At 45.1% G+C, this 25151-nt stretch overlaps 1 pseudogene; it reads right to left on the minus strand.

Moving 5' to 3' along the window:
- LOC106573142 (centrosomal protein of 290 kDa-like) overlaps positions 1-24761 on the minus strand; it is a 49462-nt pseudogene extending 24701 nt beyond the window's left edge.
- Between the last annotated feature and the right edge of the window lie 390 nt (positions 24762-25151).

Raw genomic sequence — 25151 nt, forward strand, 5'->3', positions numbered from 1 at the left:
CGAGGGAGTACGATGGGACGGCGGCTGGGTGCAAGGGGTTTCTTCTCCAGCTAGAGTTGTACCTGGCCACCGTCAGACCTGCTCCTACAGGAGAGGAGAGCGTAAGTGCCCTCGTTTCCTGCCTGACGGGCCGAGCTCTGGAGTGGGCTAATGCGGTCTGGAACGCTCCAGACTCGGCGAGGGACCACTACCCAGAGTTCACCCGCCGCTTTCGGGCTGTTTTCGACCACCCCCCGAAGGTAAAGCGGCGGGTGAACGGCTGTTCCACCTCAGGCAGGAGACGAGGAGCGCTCAAGACTTCGCGCTGGAGTTTAGGACCTTGGCTGCTGGAGCGGGGTGGAATGACAGGGCCCTCATAGACCACTACTGGTGTAGTCTCCGGGCGGACGTCCGCAGGGAGCTGGCCTGTAGGGACACCAATCTATCCCTGGACGAACTCATTGACATGTCCATACGGTTGGACAATTTGCTGGCTGCCCGCGGGCGTTCGGAGAGGGTCCTGCCCGTTCCACCCCCGTGCACCCCGCCCCTACCCCTATGGAGGTAGGGGGGCCGTGCCAAGGGGCACCGGAGGAGGTGGCTCCTCCTGCACCAGCTGTGGTCGGAGAGGACACACGGCCGACCGGTGCTGGAGGAGCCAGTCTGGGAGTCGAGAAGGCAGGCAGAACACTTCTCGGTCACCTCAGGTGAGTCAGCACCAGATTCGCCCAGAACCCCCTGTTGGTCATGTGTTTTTGCCTGTTTCATTTTCAAAAATTTTTCCCTCTTCCCAGCATAGGGCGCTAGTCGATTCAGGCGCAGCTGGGAACTTTATGGACCGTGGACTTGCCATTAAGCTGGGCATTCCACGGGTGCCGATAGATTCCCCCTTCCCCGTGCACTCCTTAGATAGCCGACCATTAGGGTCAGGGCTAGTCAGGGAGTCTACGGTGCCGCTGGACATGGTAACGCTGGGGAATCATAGGGAAAGCATTAACTTTTTCCTTATTGATTCACCTGCGTTTCCAGTGGTGCTGGGGGTCCCCTGGCTGGCTGGTCACAATCCCCTCATTTCATGGAAACAGGGGGTTCTCCAGGGGTGGTCGGAGGAGTGTTCAGGGAGATGTCTAGGAGTTTCCATAGGTGCCACGTCGGTGGAGAGTCCAGACCAGGTGTCCACCGTGCGCATTCCCCCTGAATACGCCGATTTGGCGATCGCTTTTTGTAAAAAAGAGAGCGACTAAATTACCACCTCATCGACAGGGGGATTGTGCGATAGATCTCCAGGTTAACGCTGCGCTTCCCAGGAGTCACGTGTACCCCTTGTCACAAGAGGAGACGGCGGCTATGGAGACATACGTCACGGAATCCTTGGGACAGGGGTACATTCGGCCCTCCATCTCACCCGCTTCCTCGAGTTTCTTTTTGTGAAGAAAAAGGAGGGAGGTCTGCGTCCGTGCATTGATTATAGAGGTCTAAACGCGATCACGGTGGGGTTTAGTTACCCACTACCTCTTATCGCTACGGCGGTGGAATCATTTCACGGAGCACAGTTCTTCACAAAATTGGATCTCAGGAGCGCGTATAACCTGGTGCGTATCAAGAAGGGAGACGAGTGGAAAACCGCCTTTAGTACCACATCAGGCCATTATGAGTACCTCGTCATGCCGTATGGGTTGAAAAAATGCTCCAGCCGTCTTTCAATCCTTTGTTGACGAGATTCTCAGGGACCTGCACGGGCAGGGCGTGATTGTCTATATCGATGACATTCTGATATATTCCGCCACCCGCTCCGCGCATGTGTCCCTGGTGCGCAGGGTGCTTGGTAGACTGCTGGAGCATGACCTATACGTTAAGGCTGAGAAGTGTGAGTTTTTCAAACGAGCCGTCTCCTTTCTGGGTTATCGCATTTCCACCACGGGGGTGGTGATGGAGTGTGACCGCGTTAAGGCCGTGCGTAATTGGCCGACTCCAACCACGGTGAAGGAGGTGCAGCGGTTCTTGGGCTTTGCCAACTACTACCGGAGGTTTATCCGGGGTTTGGCCAGGTAGCGGCTCCCATTACCTCACTGCTGAAGGGGGGCCGGCGCGTTTGAGATGGTCGACGGAGGCGGACGGAGCCTTCAAGAAGTTGAAGACCCTGTTCACCGACGCGCCCGTGTTGGCGCACCCGGACCCATCTTTAGCGTTCGTGGTAGAGGTGGACGCATCCGAGGCTGGGGTGGGTGCCGTGCTATCACAGCGCTTGGGTGCGCCACTGAAACTCCGCCCCTGCGCTTTCTTCTCAGGGAAGCTCAGTTCGGCGGAGCGTAACTACGATGTGGGGGACAGGGAGTTGCTAGCGGTAGTCAAAGCCTTGAGGGTGTGGCGACACTGGCTTGAGGGGGCTAAGCACCCCTTTCTCATCTGGACCGACCACAGAAACCTGGAGTACATCCGGGCAGCGAGGAGACTGAATCCACGTCAGGCAAGGTGGGCCATGTTCTTCGCCCGGTTTAGGTTTACCATCTCATATAGACCGGGTTCCCTTAATACTAAAGCCGACGCGCTGTCCCGTCTGTATGACACGGATGACCGCCCCATCGATCCAACTCCCATCATTCCAGCGTCTAGGCTGGTGGCACCAGTGGTGTGGGAGGTGGACGCGGACATCGAGCGGGCACTGGTGTTGGATCCTGCGCCTGCGCAGGTGCCCGTGGGGCGCATGTATGTGCCGCTCGATGTTCGCGATCGGTTGATTCGGTGGGCGCACACGCTACCTGCGGCGGGTCATCCTGGTGTAGAGAGGACAGGGCGGAGTCTAAGGGGGAAGTATTGGTGGCCCACCTTGGCTAAGGACGTGAGGTCATATGTCTCTTCCTGTTCGGTCTGTGCCCAGAGTAAGGCTCCTAGGCATTTACCGAGAGGGAAGTTACAGCCCCTCCCCGTTCCGCAACGGCCATGGTCGCACCTGTCTATCGACTTCCTGACAGATCTTCCCCCTCTCAGGGGAACACTGCGATTCTGGTGGTTGTGGATCGGTTTTCTAAGTCCTGCCGTCTCCTCCCCTTGCCCGGTCTCCCTACGGCCCTGCAGACTGCGGAGGCCCTATTTACCCACGTCTTCCGGCACTACGGGGTGCCGGAGGATATTGTCTCTGATCGGGGTTCCCAGTTCACATCCAGGGTCTGGAAGGCGTTTATGGAGCGGCTGGGGGTCTCGGTCAGTTTAACCTCCGGTTATCACCCCGAGAGCAATGGGCAGGCGGAGAGGGTGAACCAGGAGGTGGGCAGGTTCCTGAGGTCGTATTGCCGGGACCGGCCAGGGGAGTGGGCGAGGTATATTCCTTGGGCAGAGTTAGCCCAGAACTCACTTCGCCACTCCTCTACTAACATGTCACCCTTCCAGTGTGTGCTAGGGTACCAGCCGGTCCTGGCCCCATGGCACCAGAGCCAGACCAAGGCTCCTGCGGTGGAGGACTGGGTTCAGCACTCCAAGGAGACCTGGAAAGCAGTACAGGACTCACTGAAGGAGGCCAGTGCTAGGCAGAAAAGGAGTGCTGACCGCCACCGCAGTGAGGCGCCCGTGTTCGCACCGGGTGACAGGGTCTGGCTCTCGACCCGGAACCTGTCTCTCCGCGTGCCCTGCCGGAAGCTGGGGCCGCAGTGTGTGGGGCCCTTCAAAGTCCTGAGGAGGATAAACGAGGTGTGTTATCGGTTGCAACTCCCTTCCTATTACCGTATTAACCCCTCGTTTCATGTGTCTCTCCTCAGGCCGGTGGTGGCTGGTCCCCTACAAGAAGATGAGGTGCCGGAGGTCCCTCCACCCCCCTGGACATCGGGGGGTCCCCGGCGTACAGCGTAAGGGGCCATTCTGGACTCGAGACGCCGGGCGGGGGGCCTGCAGTACCTTGTGGACTGGGAGGGGTACGGTCCGGAGGAGAGGTGCTGGGTGCCGGCGGAGGACGTCTTGGACCCATCCATGTTGAAGGAGTTCCACCGCCTCCGTCCGGATCGCTCTGCGCCTCGTCCTCCGGGTCGGCCTCGAGGCCGGTGTCGGCGCGCTGCAGGGGCCGCGCGTCAGGAGGGGGGTACTGTCACGATTCCTACCGACGGTGGCGCCCCCTCCTGCTCGGGTGGCGCTCGGCGGTCGTCGTCACCGGCCTATTAGCTACCACCGATTCCCTTTTTGTTTTTCCCTTTTTTTAATGTTTTCTCACCTGCCCTGAGTTAGGTAATTAAGAGGGCTATTTAGTTCAGCTGGCCCGCACCCTATTGTGCGGGATTGTTTTTCTGTATGTCAACTGCGTTTGTTGACTGTGCTTGTTCATTGTATTTTTCCCTGTTGTTGGGAGACCTCTTATTTTTGTACGGGTGGTTCTTGATTAAAATTACCACACAGTGTTCGCTGCTTCCTGCGCTTCTTTCCGCCACACCACAGACAAGACACTACAGCAGTTTTAGATCGAATGGTCATATCTCAGTTATTGTTTTCATATCTACAAAAAATAAGCTATTTTCTTTACTTTCAGAGTGCGAGCTGATCAAGGGGTCAAATGTAGATATTGCCAGATATTCACTGTCCGAGGAACAGGCCGTGGAAGCTTTATTGCTGGCAAAAGTGTCCAACCAGAGGTAATTAAACTGTTCTGTGTTCTTTTCTCTCTTCTTCTCTGCCTGTCTTGTTGTACATGGAACCTGTCTCACATGCACAGTTTGTAGGAAGAAAGCTACCTTGACCTGTCGAATTCTATCCACATATTCTGTGTGGGATATGTGTTCCTACCTCGTCTGCGGGCAGATCAGCAACATTTCACAGAGAGTTGGAATAATCACTCTTTAAGTACAGAGGCAAACCTGACACCTCACCAGCTGTGGCATATCGGAATGCTCAAACACCAGTGCACATTTTTGTTTTTGCCTTAGCACTACCCAGCTGATTCAAATGATCAAGTCATCATCAAGCTTCAAGTGGTATTTATCTCTAATAATGACATTGTTTGTCCTCGTGTCTGTTTTTCAGCATAAAGTACTCTGTAGCCACAGTGTGGACACCAGGTGAGACTACACACACACACACAATAACAGTCTCTCTCCTTCACTTCATCCCTCTCCCCCTTCTCCCTAAATCCTCTAGGTTATATCAGCTCTGTTGGTGAACACCTCCCTCATCTGAACTGGCTGACACAGAGGGCACAGCATGATCATAGGTGAGAGGTCACTTGGTCGGGTCAACAGGAAGTGTTATTAAAGAGATGCTTTATCATTGAAATACAGATAGAGATGTAGTAGTCCCAGAGTTAATGATCCAAGGTCAGTTTTGCATTTCACCCCCTGATGATTATGATAACTGAGCGTGTTAGAATTTAAAAAAAACAAGGCTTAATCATGCTCTCTATCCATCTGTCTCTCGTCTGCAGGTATGTTTTGATGTGAAAGAGGAAGCCAGTCCTGTCATCGCCACCTTAACCTTCGGGCCAACTGGGGGCCCAAGGCTGGTTAGGAGACACCGCTAGAGACACTGTAATTTTGATGAACTGAGAGAATATTAGGGTAGCACTGTAATTCATTAATCATATGCTGTCTGCCTCTGTTCTTACGCTTTCCCTTTCTGTCTTCTACACCTCACTCCCCACCTTGTCTTATAATACACACCATATGTGCATTGAAGTACAGATTGAACTTCTACAATTATGACAATTATAATACATGTATTAATAACACCTGGATAATGAACTTATTTCAATAAAGCATTTCACATTCTCCACTGGTTGAAATTAAGTATCTCATTGAAATACTATCCTGTGTCCTCAGATTAATGCAGATGAAGGGAGTTAGATATGCATCGTTTTTTTCTTCTGTATATATATGAATTACAAATCAGCCTTTACTTAAATCATGTTTCTAGTCTATTGCATAGTTACAATGTGTAATCATTGATGTCCCAGGAGCAGGAGTGGTAAACACTGTTGAAGTGTATAATTGTAATACATACATGCAGACACAGCATCATTCAAAGAATGGAGTTTGATACACCTGGTATTGGATATGACTGAAAAAGAATGTCTCACAGAGATTCATCCCTGAACCGCACCTTTATTTGCCAAGGAAGAGTACATGATCAGTGAATATATTCAATGTACAGGCTACAATGTGGGGATCTCATGCGTGGTAATAACTACAGTACATGCATACAGGACTTGGCACAATAAAGTTAGTATATTCTACTCAATCCATAGGCTTCATTAATGCCATTCAGACTTGAAGTTGATTCAACAACTATGATAGCGGAGGTTCATAGATTGGTATGAATTTTTGTTCAGAACCTAACATTTTAGGATCCATACACAGATCGGCTACATACTGTAGCTAGCTACACATCCATAGGCATACAGTTATTTTTATCCTCCACTACACAATAAGCAAGTAAATAGTTAGCTAGCTATGTTACTTCAGCTGCATTGCACGGCAAGCTTACACAATTGAATATTCAATTTGCAGTAAATGCTTTAGCTAGCTAGATTCTTTACATACACTGTTTCCCAAGATGACTGCCTGGTTTTCTCAGGAATCCCTAAAACATTAAACACGAATTACAATGTCATACTCATATCATTACATAAGCTAGCTAGCTGGCTAATGTTAGCTAATCAGCTAACTTGCTAAAAAGCGATTTTCGTAAATTAACTTTATGACCAAAAAATATGCACAATTGTTTGTCTCTACATTAACTAACACATTCCTCTCAATTGTACATTTTTAGCTTGACTCGTTATGACGTTATAACTACTTACATTTGCTTCCCCCGTACTGTTTTGTCAGCCATCTTTGCTGAAGAAAGTCACCAGGGACGGGTGGCTCGCATCAAATTCGTCATTTGAACCACTCGATATGATTGGTCATATAAAAACCTTGTGACACCAATGCATGAGTGCTTTAACTCCCCCTTGTGGTGGTCTGGAGCAATGAAGCCGTGACACTGGGAAGCTTTAAGTCCCTCAGTGTAAGCTCGCAACTTTTAAAGGAGGAACCATAGCAAGTTAAACTTAAGTGTTGTGTTAACGCAGAATTTTGTGTTTTTCATTAAGAAAAAAAAATAGACAATGCATAAGAAATATCTTCCTGCGTTTTGTAAAAGCAGATCTAAAATGCTTGTTCTGCTCGGCATCAGACACATTTTGTGCTCAGTTGCTGTTCTAAACTCAGATGACAATTCATGAACGCGCATTCTATCAGCAGACAGCGCTCTGTCTGATGTCTAGATACTTTTCTTGGTGTAAGCCAGCCTATTTTTCTCCAGTAAAATAAAAGATGAACTTAAAGCAAAACATTAGCTGGCTACATTCTGGCTACATTCTTTCCATGATAGGCCTAAACATTAGAAATATGATGGCCATGCATCATTTTTGCAAAAAATACCTTGCTTTTTTATTGTAAGCTCATTTACTTGTGTGGCTGCCATCCAAGTAGTGTTGCATTTCTGTTGTCATCTGATGAAAAGGAAGCTTTTCTGCGGAATGTGTTGCACTTGTAACAAAGAAGCAGGAAGTTAGGAAATAGGTGCTGTCGGTGAGTTTAATAAGAACGAACATAGTGACTACACGAATAAGAGTAGCATCTGAACATAAACAATTATAGGTGATAACAACGGAGTCCTAGAGAAAGGGGGTGGTGCCTAATGATGAGGCGCAGGTGTGCATAATGAAGGTTGCCAGATGTGCATAATGATGAGTTGCCAGGACCGGTGGTTAGTAGCCCAGCGAGGGAGAGCGGGAGTACATGTGACAGTACCCCCCCCCCTCGCTACACCACACCAGCTGAGGGCAAAGAGTGGGCCGGTCCGGACGGCAAAGGTGGAAATATCGGATGATGTTGGGATCTAGAATGTCATGTACCGGAACCCAACACCGCTCCTCTGGACCATACCCCTCCTAGTCCACCAGGTACTGTAGCCAACCCCCACGACGTGAGGGATCTGACGGCATAGGCAGGGCTTCCCTCAATGTCCAGGCAGTGGATCAGGAACCACTGCCTGAGGTGGGAAACGTGAAATAGGTCCACGGGGCCAAGGCCGGCTGGTACCCCAGGACACACTGAAACGGAGACAGGCCAGTGGAGGAGTGACAAAGTGAGTTCTGGGCGTACTCCGCCCAGGGAAGGAACCGGGCCATCTCTACCCCTGCTGGTTCTGACAGTGACTCCTCAGGAACCTCCCCAGCTCCTGGTTGGTCCTCTCCACTTGCCCGTTGGACTGAGGACGGTACCCGGATGTGAGGCTGACCGTGACCCCCAGCTTCTCTATGAAGGCTCTCCATACCCGCGACGTGAATTGGGGACCACAGTCAGAGATGATGTCTTCCTGGAAGGCCATCGTGTCGGAAGACCTGCTGGAACAGTGCTTCAGAGACCTGGAGAGCGGTAGGGACACCAGAGAGGGGGATAAAACGGCAGGATTTGGAGAATCAGACAGGGGAAGATCAGTAACAAAATCTATGGACAGATGGGACCAAGTCCGCTGAGGCACTGGGAGGGGAAGGAGTTTCCCTGCTGGAGCAGTCTCCTTTTTCTTAGACTCGAACCTGGCCTGTATCTCCGATATGGCTGGTCCAAACAGTCTGGGGGTATCGATCTGTCCATTCAGGATCTTTCCCTTCTCCCTCTCAGACACCCTTGCGTTGTTCAGCCCGAGGGCTCTCTGGCTGACAGTCGCATGCACCATGACCCTCCCAGAAGCTTCAGCGGTACACTTGACATGCTGACCGTGCCCCGCCTGAGCTGCAGATCAGTAGATCCTCTCACATACGGACGCAGTGAAGCGATCATTGGGATGAATGAGCTTGGGGGCAGAGTAACAGGAGCTCAAGTCTTCGTGTCGAGGTGCTCAGCCAGGGAAGGCACCACGGGAAGCGGGCTGAGTCATCCCGACGACTCCATACCATGAATATCCACGTGGGGGTAGCCAGTCACAGGAGAAGGTGACTTGAGTGGCTCAACCCAGGAAGACGCCAACAACTCAAGACAGTCTGGGAAGAGATTCCATCCATCCTAGTCTTCTTGGAAGGTGGGGGAGGTGTGAGATGCTCAACATCAAGTTTGGTGGCAGCGCGTCTGATTGCCTCAAAAAAGGGGAGGTCAGTTATTGACTCCTGCCCTACCTCTTCAGTCTGGCTGGGTAGCACAAACTGAGCAGAAGGGAGAAATTCTTCTTCAGGGTGTAATCCATCTCCTGGTCAGAGAGTGTGCTGCCTGATGCGGCAAGAGACATGCTGTCATCCTCACTTCCGTATTTATTGGAATGAAGGTCCGCCCCCCAGGAAAGATGGGGGTTCTCCGAATCAGCCTGAAGCGCAGGCGAGGGGATGCCTGAGTAGCTTCTCCCTTCTCTGGATACTGCCAAGGGACACCAGAGCCCAGCTGAGCGCAATGCACACAACTAGCGGGGTCGACGAGAGCCTCCAGTGTTCAACACTGAGGAAAGTAGTAAAGAGCAGATTGAAATCCGTCCTGGACATGTATTGTCCGCAATTGCACAGGGCAAGCTTTGCTAGACTTGCACTGCTTTTTCTCCCCCTTCCCTGATGACTTGGCCGGTAAGCCTGTCAACATCTCAGATGAAAGCAAATGGAATTACCGGGGGGCTAGCTAGCTAGCTACTCCACGCGCTGCTACTATGACGTGAAGTCGGGAGAGACACGGGTAACGTGAGCTTGAGCCAGATAATCAGAAACAGAAAGCTTTATTTACCAGGGTGGTGTGAACTAAATGCAGTCTTTATACTTTCGGTGTAGTGAAAGTAGAGCTAACATGGATGCTAGCTAATTAGCTGGCTATCTTCACCTGAGTGATGTGGTTAAAAAAGGTAACCAGAATGTACTGTTAGTAACAATAATTACCCACTAATAGCATTAATTTGACACCTCATCACCCTTGTCCCCAGCTCTGTGTACTGTTTGTTGGCCCTCTCCAGCTCTAAAGAGGTGACGCAGTCATCCAACGCTATCTGCAGCCCTGACATCTTATAAGCAGCCATTTCCTACAAAAGTGGAAAGTAAGAAAATGCTATATCAAGTCTTGTAAAGAAAACTATTGATTCCTCCTTAAAAGGTACACAATGCAGAAATCTCTCCACCATTTCCTGGTTGCAAAAATTCTAATAATTTGCCTAATTTCAGTTTATGTGACAAAACAAGCAAGCATAGTGTAGAGAATCATTGTACCATCTAAACTAATGTGAAATATATTTTCCATAACCAAAAATATTGTATTTTTAGCTGTTTGAAGCTGGTGTACAAAACCAAAAGCAAAAAATGCAAAACCTAAACTTAAGAATGGGAAGCATAGAAATAACGCATACAGAACAGATATATTGCTTCTTAGATTCACTTTCAATGAAAATTACAGATCTGTAAGTCACATTTAAGTGAATTTTGTCAGGTTGCCCAAAAAATGACATCTTGCAGCTTTAAAACGGTTTAAATTGATATTCTATACCAGTCATAAAAAATATACACTACACAGTTATTTATTGGCATATATATGTCAGTCAAGTGAAACCATCTACGCTTGACCCTACTTTTATAGTTCCTGGATAGGTGTATGCAATATGGCGACATTTCAGCCAATCAGAGGGCATGTGTACCTTGTATCATTCTCTGTATGACGTAGGCCTGCATGGTGCTGAAGTCATCCTTCAGCTTGTTGTTCTTGCGGAGGTGCTGCTCCTGCTCCAGCAGGGTGGTGTAATGACGTGTCAGGGACTTTTCGTTCACATGCAGCACCGTCATCCGCCATCTGCCCCCACAGCTCCTCTGGATCCTTCTGCAGTGCCTCCAGCCAGTGCTACTGGACACAGAGGGGATTAGAAATACATAATGCCTAAAGTTTAGAAATACAGTGTTTGAGCCACTTGTGTGAATGCATAATGTTTGGCTCTGTCACTCACATTGAACTCTTTGATTTTCACTGCATCCACCTCCTTCTGCTCCTCTACCTTGTTCTTCATCTCTGTGAAAGTCTGTCTCTCCTTCTGCCAGGCCTCCTTCTCACTACAATCATCATAATACACAGAGATAAAGTGTTGTGTTCTTTTCAGTTTTGTGGGTATCAGTTTTGGTGTACGTAGTAGGTGTGTCATGAGGACCACGTTCAAATAACACATTGACTTTTCTGGTGCCCTAAAAATAGGGGGCTGGCCCAACGCTATTATTCTGAACGATAATGGGGGATGTCCATGTTGATCTGTTTAAGCTTATGGTTGTGTTCTGATTAGTTAGGTGCCCAGCACCACTGTAATACATTTACAGTGCTTCTACATCTGCATTGCTTGCTGTTTGGGGTTTTAGGCTGGGTTTCTGTATAGCACTTTGTGACATATGCTGATGTAAAAAGGGCTTTAAATACATTTGATTGATTGATTGATTGATAGTAAGTTTGGTCCTTTATCTGCAGACCATCTCAACCAACTGCTCTACATACCTTTGGTGCTCCAGCAGGAGTCCCTGCTGATGGCGAATCACAGCAAACTTCTCCTTGTACTCCTCAAAGGCTGCCACCAGCTTCTGGCTTGACTCCTCCTTGTTTTTAATCTCCTATAAAATAACATTGTGTGTGAAAATGTCTCTCAGATCATTTGGGAGAAATGTTACTGAGAGAAAAACAAATTGTGCGTGATTGAGATCGACTACATTGGAGTCGCCCACTGCAAGCTTGTCAATCTCAAACACAACCAATTAGGCAAACAGCGGTAGGCGGGTGAGTTGGGTGAGATTTACCTGTAACAGTCAAACGGCAAACCCATTCAGAGAGCTGATGACCTCAGTGCTGGATGGGGCCATGTCGTCGGGGAGATTCAGGGTCCTAAAGACCACCCCACCCTCTCCAGACTTTCTCAGCGCAACCACCTTGCCCTCCAGTCGGGTCACCTGAACAACAGAAGTAAAAGGGAAGCTGGTTTAATTTTTTAACTCTTCCAAGGAGGAGTTTGTATCTTCAGACACATGAAATGGTTCAAAATGGAAATACTTCACTTACCCGGTGCACAGGGTAGCTGAAACAAGTACACTTACCTCCAACAGCACGAGACAGAAAACAGTAGGAATGCAAGGCTTTATCGTTGGCTGTTTACTATAAATGTTGTTTTGCGATCGACTAGGAATGCTTAGGAGATTGACCAGTCGATTGAGATCGACCGTTTGGTGACCACTGATCTACACTCATGAATCAGTGAAAGAAAATTATGTGGCTTTCTTATTACAAGCCCTACATACTGTACAGCAAGTGCAACCAGCCAGCAGGATACCTTTTCGGGGGCTTTGACCAGTTGACTTATGTCGCTGGCAGCTTCCTCCCGAGCCGACCTCATTTCCTATCTGATCTCATCATTGCTTCCTATCAGCTGGTCTACCTGGGCCTTCAGGTGAAGGCAGGCGTAAACTGAAATTCCAATTCTCCTCATTGACAAAAATGTGAATAATAAAGTGAGAACATATCAAATATCGACAGCAGTGATGGTGCGACTGGCTACACTTAAATGAACCAGCCTCTCCTGACTGAAGATAGTGACAGCAACATGTGAAGAGGGGGTTTTCTGTTGAGCGTCCTGGATTGCCTGAAGGATCTCCGTCATAACTTGTTCCAGCTGCTTGTTCTCCATAAACAATAATTCCACTAAGGGACACATGGGAGAAGACAGCAGAGCTTATCTAACTGTGTTCAGGGATTCCTTTGGACACCCACAGAATCTGTTTCTCGCTCAATGCATTGACAGAACCTAGTCCTTTACTATGAAATAGTATAGAGGAAGATATAGTGTACAATTCTGACAGTGTATACTGTGAAATGCAGAGTAGCCATAGAACTATCCGCGTACTTCAACCTATCCTACTGTACAATATACCCCAGTTTGTACCTACATTTGGATTTAAACTGAGACGACTGGGTCCTTTGATGCTCCATCTCTCGCTCTCTCTCCTTATGGTTGAGCTCTCTCCTCAGATGCTCGTACTATAAAACATGTAGGAAATTATGTACAGTGCATTTGGAAAGTATTCAGACCCCTTAACTTTTTCCACATTTTGTTACGTTACAGCCTTATTGGATTAAATAGATTTTATTCCTCACCAATCTAAACACAATACCCCATAATGACAAAGGGAAAACTGGTTTTTAGACATTTTAGCATATGTATTAAAAAAAACACATACCTTATTTACAGTTGAAGTCAGAAGATTACATACACTTATGTTGGAGTCATTAAAACTCGTTTTTCTACCACTACACAAATTTCTTGTTAACAAATTATAGTTTTGGCAAGTCGGTTAGGACATCTACTTCGTGGTTGACACAAGTAAGTTGTCCAACAATTGTTTACAGACAGATCATTTCACTTAATCACAATTTCAGTTGGTCAGAGGTTTACATACACTAAGTTGACTGTGCCTTTAAACAGCTTGGAAAATTCCAGAAAATGATTTGATGGTTTTAGAAGCTTCTGATAGGCTAATTGACATCATTTGAGTCAATTGGAGGTGTACCTGTGGATGTATTTCAAGGCCAAACTTCAAACTCAGTGCCTCTTTCCTTGACATCATGGGAAAATCAAAAGAAATCAGCCAAGACCTAAGAAATAAAATTGTAGACCTCCACAAGTCTGGTTCATCCTTGGGAGCAATTTCCAAATGCCTGAAGGTACCACGTTCATCTGTACAACCAATAGTACGCAAGTATAAATACCATGGGACCACGCAGCCGTCATACCACTCAGGATGGAGATGCGTTCTGTCTCATAGAGATGAACGTACTTTGGTGCGAAAAGTGCAAATCAATCCCAGAACAACAGCAAAGGACCTTGTGAAGATGCTGGAGGAAACGGGTACAAAAGTATCTATATCCACAGTAAAACGAGTCCTATATCGACATAACCTGAAAGGCCGCTCAGCAAGGAAGAAGTCACTGCTCCAGAACCGCACATGGGTTGCACATGGGGACAAAGATTGTACTTTTGGAGAAATGTCCCCTGGTCTGATGAAACTAAAATAGAACTGTTTGGCCACAATGACCATCGTTATGTTTGGAGGAAAAAGGGGGAAGCTCGCAAGCCGAAGAACACCATCCCAGCCGTGAAGCACGGGGGTGGCAGCATCATGTTGTGGGGGTGCTTTGCTGCAACAGGGACTGGTGCACTTCACAAAATAGATGGCGTCATGAGGAAGGAAACTTATGTGCATATATTGAAGCAACATCTCAAGACATCAGTCAGGAAGTTAAAGCTTGGTCACAAATGGGTCTTCCAAATGGACAATGACCCCAAAGTTGTGGCACAATGGCTAAAGGACAACAAAGTCAAGGTATTGGAGTGGCCATCACAAAGCACTGACCTCAATCCCATAGAAAATTTGTGGGCAGAACTGAAAAAGCGTGTGCGAGCAAAGAGGCCTACAAATTCACCCAACTTATTGTGGGAAGCTTGTGGAAGGCTACACAAAACGTTTGACCAAAGTTAAACAATTTAAAGGCAATGCTACCAAATACTAATTGACTGTATGTAAACGTCTGACCCACTGGGAATGTGATGAAAGAAATAAAAGCTGAAATAAATCATTCTCTCTACTATTATTCTGACATTTTTACTATTATTTTGAATGTTTACTCTGATTAAATGTCAGGAATTGTGAAATACTGAGTTTAAACGTATTTGGCTAAGGTGTATGTAAACTTCCGACTTCAACTGTAAGTATTCTGACCCTTTGCTATGCGACTCAAAATTGAGCTCTGCGGCATCCTGTTTCCATTGATCATCCTTGAAATGTTTCTACAACTTCATTGGAGTCCACCTGTGGTATTTTCCATTGATTGGACATGATTTGGAAAGGCACACACCTGTCTATATAAGGTCCCACAGTTGACAGTGCACGTCAGAGCAAAAACAAAGCAATGAGGTCGAAGGAAATGTCCGTAGAGCTCCTAGACAGGATTGTGTTGATGCACAGATCTGGGGAAGGGTACCATAAAATGTCTGCAGCATTGAAGGTCCCCAAGAACACAGTGGCCTCCATCATTCTTGAATGAAAGAAGTTTGGAACCACCAAGACGGAGCAGTCGGGGGGAAAAGGGCCTTGATCAGAGAGGAACTAAGAACCCGATGGTCACTCTGACAGTGCTCTAGAGTTCCTCTGTGGAGATGGGAGAACCTTCCAGAAGGACAACCATCTCTGCAGCACAACCAATCAGGCATTTATGGTAGAGTGGCCAGACGGAAGCCACTCCTCAGTAAAAAGGCACATGACAGCCCACTTGAAGTTTGCCAAAAGGCACCTAAAGGACTCTCAGACCATGAGAAACAAGATTCGCTGGTCTGATAAAACCAAAATTGAACTCTTTGGCCTGAATGCCAAGTGTCACGTCTGGAGGAATCCTAGCACCATCCCTAAGGTGAAGCGTGGTGGTGGCAGCATCATGCTGTGGGGATGTTTTTCAGCAGCAGGGACTGGAAGACCAGTCAGGATCCTGGGAAAGTTTAATGGAGCAAAGTACAGAGAGATTAATGAAAACTTGCTTCAGAGCGCTCAGGACCTCAGACTGGGGCGAATGTTCATCTTCCAACCGGACAACAACCCTAAGCACACAGCCAAGACAACGCAGGATAGCTTTGGGACAAGTCTCTGAATGTCCTTGAGTGGCCCACTCACTTGAACCCGATCGAACATCTCTGGAGAGACCTGAAAATAGCTGTGCAGCGACGTTCCCCATCCAACCTGTCACAGCTCGAGAGGTGCTGCAGAGAAGAATGGGAGAAACTCTCCAAATACAGGTGTGCCAAGCTTGAGTATCAAACCCAAGAAGACTCAAGACTGTAATTGCTGTCAAAGCTGCTTCAACAAAGTACTGAGTAAAGTGTCTGAATACTTATGTAAATGTGATATTTCAGTTTACATTTTTTATAAATTAGCAAACATTTCAACCAAAAAAAAAACTTTAAGATGTCATTAGGGGTATTGTGTGTAGATTGATAGGGGAAAAAATAACATTTTAATCAATTTTAGAATAAGGCTGTAACGTAACCAAATGTGGAAAACGTCAAGGGGTCTGAATACTTTCCTAATGCACTGTAGCCTGCGGCCCCCAAAAAATAAACATTATTTTTATCATATATATATATATATATTGCTAGCAACAACAGATTAAACAGATTTGGCCAAGGGGTCTGTGGAACAAGTGTAGAGGGTTCTTTACAATACAATGTAATAGTATTCATCTCCAATATAGGCTACAACAGTGCCTGTGAAGCTCACAGGGATCCACAGTACTCCATCAATGATCCAATTTTCAACTCAATACTTCTTGTATTCCCTAAAAATGTTGTTTCGAATGTAATTTAAAACTGCAAAAATGTCTCTCCGCCCAATGGGAAATGTGTATAATTGTAGGAAATTTGCTTTAAAACGGCAAACTGTTCTTTCTTTATTTAACGCACTCTAAAGTCAGAGTTGTGTTCGGATTTTGAAGGCGTCCCTGATGAATTTGCTGTCACAAAAGGGGTCCCCGGCCCCAAAAGGTTTGGGAACCCGTGTTTTAAGGGTTAGGGACCAGAATTCTGATGTCTCCTTCTGTCATCCTCCTCCTCATCTGCAGAACTTAAGGTTGGTGTTGGTATCGGTTTGATGGATCTGGCGGGCTTGGCATCTTCCTCTAGCAATAAGCTGATCATTGGGATCCCTATGATAGAGAAAAGTGGTTTTATCAGCACAAAAACACAGATAGACTTAGTTAAATGGGGGATAAAAAAAACAAATAACTACTAACAACTAGTACTTGTTATCAATACTTGCAAGGCATGCTTGCTAACCAACTCATATCTCCCTCCTATAGTTTTGTAGCAGGGAGCGGGTAGAGGGTATTTACCAGAGTTGTGGACTCGAGTCACATGACTTGGACTCGAGTCTGACTCCAGTCACACATTTGATGAGTCGGGACTCGACTCTATATATCAAATAATATAACGTGAGACTTTACTTGGAGCCTCAAGACTCGTCTTGAACTTATCTGGCCAGGTTTTGTAATGTTTTGTCAATCATTTTGTGGCACAGAGTCTTTGTGGATTACTCTACACGCAGTAGCCACAGCATTGCTCTTGCAAACCTGCAGCAGATTGGCTAGTATAAACGCATTCTCAGCACTCTGACTGGACCAGCAATCAAAACAGGTCGGGTGGTAAACTGGCGAACAGATTGCTGATTTGCTGTATAGCTTCAGATAGGATAGCGCAAACGTCAAATTATAGGAAGAGGATTGGCATAATAAATAAATATGTAGCTCCAAAATTGTTTGGTGATCATTAATATTAACAGTTTACTTTGCAAGCTCATCACCAATGGGGCAACACTTACTAGCATAGGCCTACTGGTATTTGAATATATAACAACTGCTTCAAATGTAGAATTTACTCATGAAGCTTGCATTTTGAATTTGTTTAAAATTAATTATTACTGTGGCAAAGACGCACCAAACGCGGGGCTCTACAGTTGCGCTCTCCAAACACCCGCCAGTGGAGAGTGTTTTTTTTTTTATCTTGCTGAAATGTTTGCTCTTGTGTTCACACGTTTAAATGCATAGGTCCTATGTGGTAAATCTATATTCCATCTAATACTACAATAATTGCTTCCGTTTCATCAATCCATCCCCGTAGCGTTTATTGCAACATGTAAACATTTCTGTTTCATAGGCCTACGATACATGTTCATTTAGCCAACCATTTCTTACCCTCTGAGTGGGCGCGATGTTTATTGTGCACATGAATGTTAACAAGACTGAGGTGTAAGTTCTGTTTATTTAATTAAATGTATGGTTTCGTTGTTCATATGTCCCGGGTTATGTCGGAGTTCTGTGTCCTATGTCTTTTTCATTCTGTTTCCATGTATGCATGGTGCTGAAATATCATTAAGATGTATTAAGTCTGATTAAGACGAATGTACCAATGTAACAAAGGATGTGGAAATTACCTTTTACATTGTAGAACCAGTTTATTGATTGTATTTGCCAATTGGGTAATTGTATGGTTCTGGGGGCCAAGTGTTTATATTATGTAGGTCTACCTGTTTGAGCTGTTAAACAGATTCAATTTGGTTTCTCAAGGGGCCGCTTTACAGCCTTGCCCTCTCACCTGTGTCCGGTCAGATAGGGCAGGTTAAGCCTGATATAGGCTATTCCTTTTGGGCTATTGCCCATATATCTTTGGTAAATCTACTTGTGTATTTTGTATGACATGGCACTTTCACCATTGTATCAACTAAACCTGTAGATAAATCTACACTCTTGAGCACATCAACCTGCCTTCTGCTGATTTCATGCCCTTACGACTGCTACAAGGTCCCTATTTTACAATTACATAGGCTAATCAAAATGTGTTGTAGACAAATTAATGAAAAGGGCTGTCTGGTAGACTCGATAAATAGACAAAGATTTAGCACTTTGTGACATTTGCTGATGTAAAAAGGGCTTTATAAATACATTTGTTTGATTGATTTGTAGTTGAACAAGTCATTGCATGTATAGATGTTTTTTTTTTACTTGACTTGAGACTTGACTTAAACTTGTAACTCGATTCTACTTGCTCTTAGAATGCACAACTTGGACTTTACTCGAGTCTTGACAAGTTCTACTTGGGACTTGACTTGAAACTCGGACCTTGTGACTTGAGTCTTGCTTGTGACTCGAATGATAGTGACTTGGTCCCACCTCTGGTATTTACCTTTGTCCTTTACCATTCCTCTGATTTGTTTCTTCAGTTCAAGTATCTCCTCTTCCAGTCGTTCGATCTGTGGGGTCAAATGGGGTCATGAAGGAAACAGGGCCACTGGCAGAGCTAAAGGTTTTGTTCCAAATGTCACCCTTTTCCCTAGACAGTGTACAACTTTTGACCAGTGCCCATAGTATAGTGCACTACTTTTGACCAGTGTCCATAGGGCTCGGGTCAAAGGTAGTGCACTATGTAGGGAATAGGGTGCCAATTGGGACACAGTCAAATTGACATCATGAGGATCCCTCCCGTCCCAATTTACCTCTTTGGTGAGAACCTGGTTCTCTGCTTTGAACTGCCGCTGTTTCAGGGATTTGGTTCTTCTGAATTCCGTCAGATCTACTTCCTCTTGGGGCTCCAGACCTTATGAAAGAGGATGATGGATGAAAAACAGAAACTGAACTGTCTAGCTACTAAGGTCATTAACTAACTTTATGAAATATCTGCTCTCTCTCTGTTTTTGATTTTTTGTTGTTTCTTGTTCTTATTTTACATAACAAAATTCTGTCTGTAAAGTGTGTTGAGATAATGTGAAATTACCTTTAAATGTGACTTAACGTTTGTTAATTTAATTCGTTTTGTGACTTACCGAGACTTTCCTTAAGATCTTCGTTGATTCTCATTTCCAGCTGGTTGATATCTGTAGTTATGGCCTCTGTCTCGCGGTCTCTCACACTCATCTGATTCTTACATTCTTTGATCTCAGCGATGGCCACCTGCAGACCATCAGAGCCCTGCAGGACAGTAAAGAGAGCCTAGAAAGATCAGCCATGGCTTTCGAACTTTGTTTAATCTAGGATACAAGCTTTGACAGACCAGACATCTCGAAAACAAAGTCTGTTGCATGAGTCATGAGAATATCCACAGGGGTCGGGAGAATTGGTTTTTGATTAGTTTATAGGAACTTGGGTTTGTTGGAGAACCCTTAAGCGACTGGGCGTGTGTGAAACTGGGCATGCTGGGCAGATTTACAGACTCGTTGATTCTCATGTGGTTTAGGGTATCCCTGGCGTCTGTGCTCTTGTCTCTGTGGCCTGCAGCTTAGCATTTAGCTTGTCCAGCTTCCTCTGCTGGATGGCAAGCCTGGGGGAATTTTTTTTAACCTATGAGCTATTGCTAACAATGCTACATCAGAGTCTATGGCTATACTTATACTAAAGAGCTAATGTGCTAAATGGCTGTGCTTTTACAACAAGAGAATTTGACAAGCACCTCTGTCTTTCTTCAGTGGATTCTTGAGTTCCTCTATGAGCAGGGCATTTCTCTCCATCTCCCCTGTATACTACTCCACTTGCTCTGTCAGCATCTTGATTTGATTGTCCCACTCTTGCACAGCCTTGAAGACATTCAAAAACATTTTATTTGTTTGGATCGAGTAGGATGAACAGGCAGAGCAGAGCCAACGTTAATACAAGGACAACCACAGAAGATCACAGCAGGTTCTGATTTGTGAACAATATTGTGTAATAAAATACATGAGATATTGTGAAAGGAGATTAAAAGAAAGCAGGGAGAGGTATGCAAAATAGGCAAGAAATATGGAGGACTGAGTAACTTACAACACATAGCTCATATATGACCTGGCCACAAGTCGGTGATGGAAGAGAAGTTCAAGTAAGGACAGGAGAAAAGAACAGATTGAACAGTAACAAAGGAAGAAGAGAATCTGCAGTGGAAATCACAGATGGAGGTGGTGTAAATACAGTAATTCAACACACATTTCAAAGATTATCTTCCTTTAAACAAAAACCACATTGTTTGAAAAAAAGTGTGAAATAGTTGAAGTTGGAAGTTTACATACACCTTAGCCAAATACATTTAAACACAGTTTTTCACAATTCCTGACATTTAATCAGAGTAAAAATTCCCTGTCTTTGGTCAGTTAGGATCACCACTTTATTTTAAGAATGTGAAATGTCAGAATAATAGTAGAGAGAATGATTTATTTCAGATTTTATTTATTTCATCACATTCCCAGTAGGTCAGAAGTTTACATACAGTCAATTTGTATTTGGTAGCATTGCCTTTAAATTGTTTAACTTGGGTCAAACGTTTCCAGTAGCCTTCCACAAGCTTCCCACAATAAGTTGGGTGAATTTTGGCCCATTCCTCCTGACAGAGCAGGTGTAACTGAGTCAGGTTTGTAGGCCTCCTTGCTCACTCACGCATTTTCTATAGGATTGAGGTAAGGGCTTTGTGATGGCCACTCCAATACCTTGACTTTGTTGTCCTTAAGCCATTTTGCCACAACTTTGGAAGTATGCTTGGGGTCATTGTCCATTTGGAAGACCCATTTGCGACCAAGCTTTAACTTCCTGACTGATGTCTTGAGATATTGCTTCAATATATCCACATACATTTCCTTCGTTATGATGCCATCTATTTTGTGAAGTGCACCAGTCCCTCCGGCAGCAAAGCAACCCCACAACATGATGCTGCCACCCCCGTGCTTCACGGTTGGGATGTTCTTCGGCTTGCAAGCGTCTCCATTTTCCTCCAAACATAACGATGGTTTTTATGGCCAAACAGTTCTATTTCAGTTTCATCAGACCAGAGGACATTTCTCCAAAAAGTACGATCTGTGTCCCCATGTGCAGTTGCAAACCGTAGTCTGGCTTTTTATGGCGGTTTTGGAGCGGTGGCTTCTTCCTTGCTGAGCGGCCTTTCAGGTTATGTCGATATTGGACTCGTTTTACTGTGGATATATATACTTTTGTTGATTTTCTTCTCATTGCTCATCTCTTTCTTTAACTGTTAGATGTCCTCTCTGCGGTCCAGTTGAGCCTCCAGTGTGCGGATCTCATCCCGCATGAAGCACGTGTCCTGCCCCCTGCCACTGCCCGACTTCTTAGCCATCTGGACAGGAAACCACGCGGACAACCAACTCTAAGACTCCATCTATTTAGAACATTTATAAATCTACCCACTTGAACTACCAGGATCCTAACACAATATTATGTCTCCATTTGCTTATGTGAAAGTGCTTAAGAAATCACAGACCGGGGCAAATTTGTTGTTCAGAAAACACAGAGAGATAAAACCACAACATACAGCAGCGTAGCAGAGAAGAATTAGCTAGCGCACTCTAATCTCGTTAAGTGCTATGAGTGACTTTACAATTGGCTGAGAGGTATACTAAGCCAGTTGAAGGAAACTGAGCAGCATGAGGTAAAATAACCTGTGGTCCAATTCAAACAAAACTGCTACCCAGAACCGGCAGTTTCAATTGAATATGGACTCTAATGCTTCACCATTTCATTTAATGACCACATTCACACCAAGCCTTACCTCAAACTCTTGTTCCCACTTTAACTCCTTGGCCTTCCACCTATTTTCTGTAAGATACAAAAGAGATAGTGTTAAAGTATCTACTGTGGGCAATTCATTTCTAACAATACACTTAACAACGCTTAATTAACAACAATGCTTCTGTGCCAACATTATCAATGAGTTCAAATGCCATGGTAACCTCCACTTTCTTCCACTACAGAAAAATATAAAGATTTTGGGTCCGTATCAGTACCACCAGTAATAAATAACATGAAACCGACTATAACAGACTGAACAATTAATAAAATCGCCACCGGACTATTTACATTGACACCCCCCCTTTTGTACACTGTTGCTACTCACTGTTTATTATCTATGCTGTTACTTGATTTGAACACATGCATGTTGTAAATCCACACACAAGCAGGTCATGTACACTATGTGATGCAAATATAATCAAACTCTACTACATTACTTAAACCACACTGTGTAGAGCTTATCCTTCAAAGCAACTATGTAATGTATTCTACTGATAATAACACTGGATCTAATAATATTAGGAATGCATTTCAGCACAGCAATGTGAATAGATCAAAGAGTTGTAGTGAGTTTGAATAACGCAGCTCTGGATATGAATGGGTAATAATAGCATGGGACACCTTTAGAAGGCCCTGAGTGACTCGCAAGAGCTGAACTATTTTCTCTGGGCTTCCATCTTTCAGCTCCCACTCCCATTGTTTGACCTGCAGAGAAATAGGGCACCACAGCTGTTCAGTGAAACACACAGTGAATTTGACATCAGGCAGAAACACATCAACAGTAATGCTTGGTGCAAAATGAAGTGAAACCCTGTGACCAGCAGTGTCTAGAGATCAAGTAACTTGTACTGCTTGGTCTTTTATATATGTTCCTGTCTCATTGGTAGTAGCAGAGAACAACATTGCTTACACGTTTGTTTAGTCTACAAGCCAGGTGCTTGATCATGGCCAGGGGAAATGGTAGGGGGATGAAAATGAGGTGCACAGAAGAGGATTAGTCTGTTTAGGCATTTTGCAGACACAGGCAGTATGTGCTTTGGCGGAAGGCAGGGTAGTCCTTTGTTTGTTTACAGACAAATCAGTAGCAGAACCACTCATTTCAATGGTCATACATCCATATCAACACGAAAAACTAGATTGGACTATTTGATTGATACAGTATTAGATTAGAAGAGGATTTGGGGTGCAGGTATGTGCATTTTGGAACAGTACTGTAATGTTACCTGTAGAAACATTTGGTTAATTATATATGCATCTCCACTTTCCTGCATTTGTTCTAGGTCAGAATCAATTACCCTACTCCAGTCAAGATGAGGAGGCATCTTAACAATTGTATAGTTACAGCTAGCTAACAGGAACTGGGGAACAAATAGATGGACAGGACAGACACACATTGTAAGCTTGGGTAATGCTGTAAAGGGACAACACAGAGCTGTAGCTATTATCCTTGCAAGATGCATTTTAGTTGTAACTAGCTAGTTAACTAAGTTAGCTGACTACTGCACCTAACAACATGTTTAGCTTGTTAGCTGCTGCTAGCTACTTGCTTCCAGACATGCTAAACATTGCATTCTACATGTAGCTCAGTTGGTAGAGCATGGTGTTTGCATGGTGTTTGCAACACCAGGGTTGTGGGTTCGATTCCCACGGGGGGCCAGCACAGATAAAAAATGTATGAAATGTATGCATTCACTACTGTAAGTCGCTCTGGATGAGAGCGTCTGCTAAATGACGTAAATGTAAATGTATAGAAATGACGTATGCATACACCTGGGTTATTTTCATTTAAATCAATATTCGTGTGTATCTTACCTTTTTTCATATACCTGCCACAACGTATTTGGCGAGCTTACTTGGTATTTTAGCTAAGCATACCACAGCTGGAACAATGAGAACGTATTTGACCAAACAGCTACTCCAGTTGCTAGGTTACCACTGACAACAATCGTAAATTGATTTGCGCAACATGCTACTATGGCTGATAAAGTCGTTTCACCGTCGCAAAAGGCTAGCCAGTCATTTAGCCAGATACATAGCTAGTTAGAGAGATTTTCAACAAAAAAATGTTCATGATTTCTACCAAGCTAAGTGTGTTCTCTTCTTGATAGTGTCAGTACACATGGGACAACACGTTACAGCCACCGCTGTTTCTGAACTCAGTGCCCCTTTTTAGCTTAAACTTTGCTCCGGAAGTTTGGGGATTTATTGGCTTGCTAGCGTTCAAATTGGAATGTCAATCGCCGAATACTTTAACGTATGTTTCTAAATGTTCTAATTTCTTCTAACAATGTTATATATGTTAGGACATGTTACTGTAAACTATTTTCATCAGCAGTGGATAAACCAGACCATGAATCGTGAACAATCAAGTGGAAATGCAGCGGCGATTAGGTTATCTTCAACAACAGTTAGCTAACTAAGTTAACGTTCGTGTGTTTGTAAAAGGCATACTTCGGGATTTTATCTACTTCCCCAGAGTCGGGTGAACTCTTGGATACCATTTGTATGCATCTGTGTCAAGTTAGAAGGACGTTATAGGCAGTGTCGCTAGCCAATGCTAACTAGCGTTAACACAATGTCTAGAAGTAAGAGTATGGGTATTTGTTACCTAGCAGAGACCCATAGACTTCCAGTCATTGCGCTAACGCTAGTTAGCAGCTTCCTTCTTACTGCACGCAGAGATTTGCAAATGGTATCCACAAGTTCATCTGATTCTGGGGAAGTAGATAAAGTAAAAATCCTGACGTATCCCCAATGCCGCCTAGCTGGATGGCTATGTTTTTAAAGTTACAGTGACTAGCTAGCGTGACTGCAACTACAGGATCTTGTTCTCGGTTGATATAGATTACCTAGCTAGCTAGCTACATTGGTGCCTTTCAAGTTTTAATACGACATCCTCAATGTCATTGTCATAGTTTGTTTTGCTAATATAATATTTCTGCATTGTATGGGAATTGATCATAGACCTACTCAGTGTACCTGAAGGCATACATTGTTATGATGCCAGTCTTGTCACCGGCAGCACCAAGCTGTGTCAGTGGCATCCTAGCAAATCTGGGCTGGGCACATTGTATTGTGTGAACCATGATATGA

The sequence above is a fragment of the Salmo salar genome, chromosome ssa16 (assembly GCF_905237065.1).
Source record: "Salmo salar chromosome ssa16, Ssal_v3.1, whole genome shotgun sequence".
Classification (NCBI taxonomy): domain Eukaryota; kingdom Metazoa; phylum Chordata; class Actinopteri; order Salmoniformes; family Salmonidae; genus Salmo; species Salmo salar.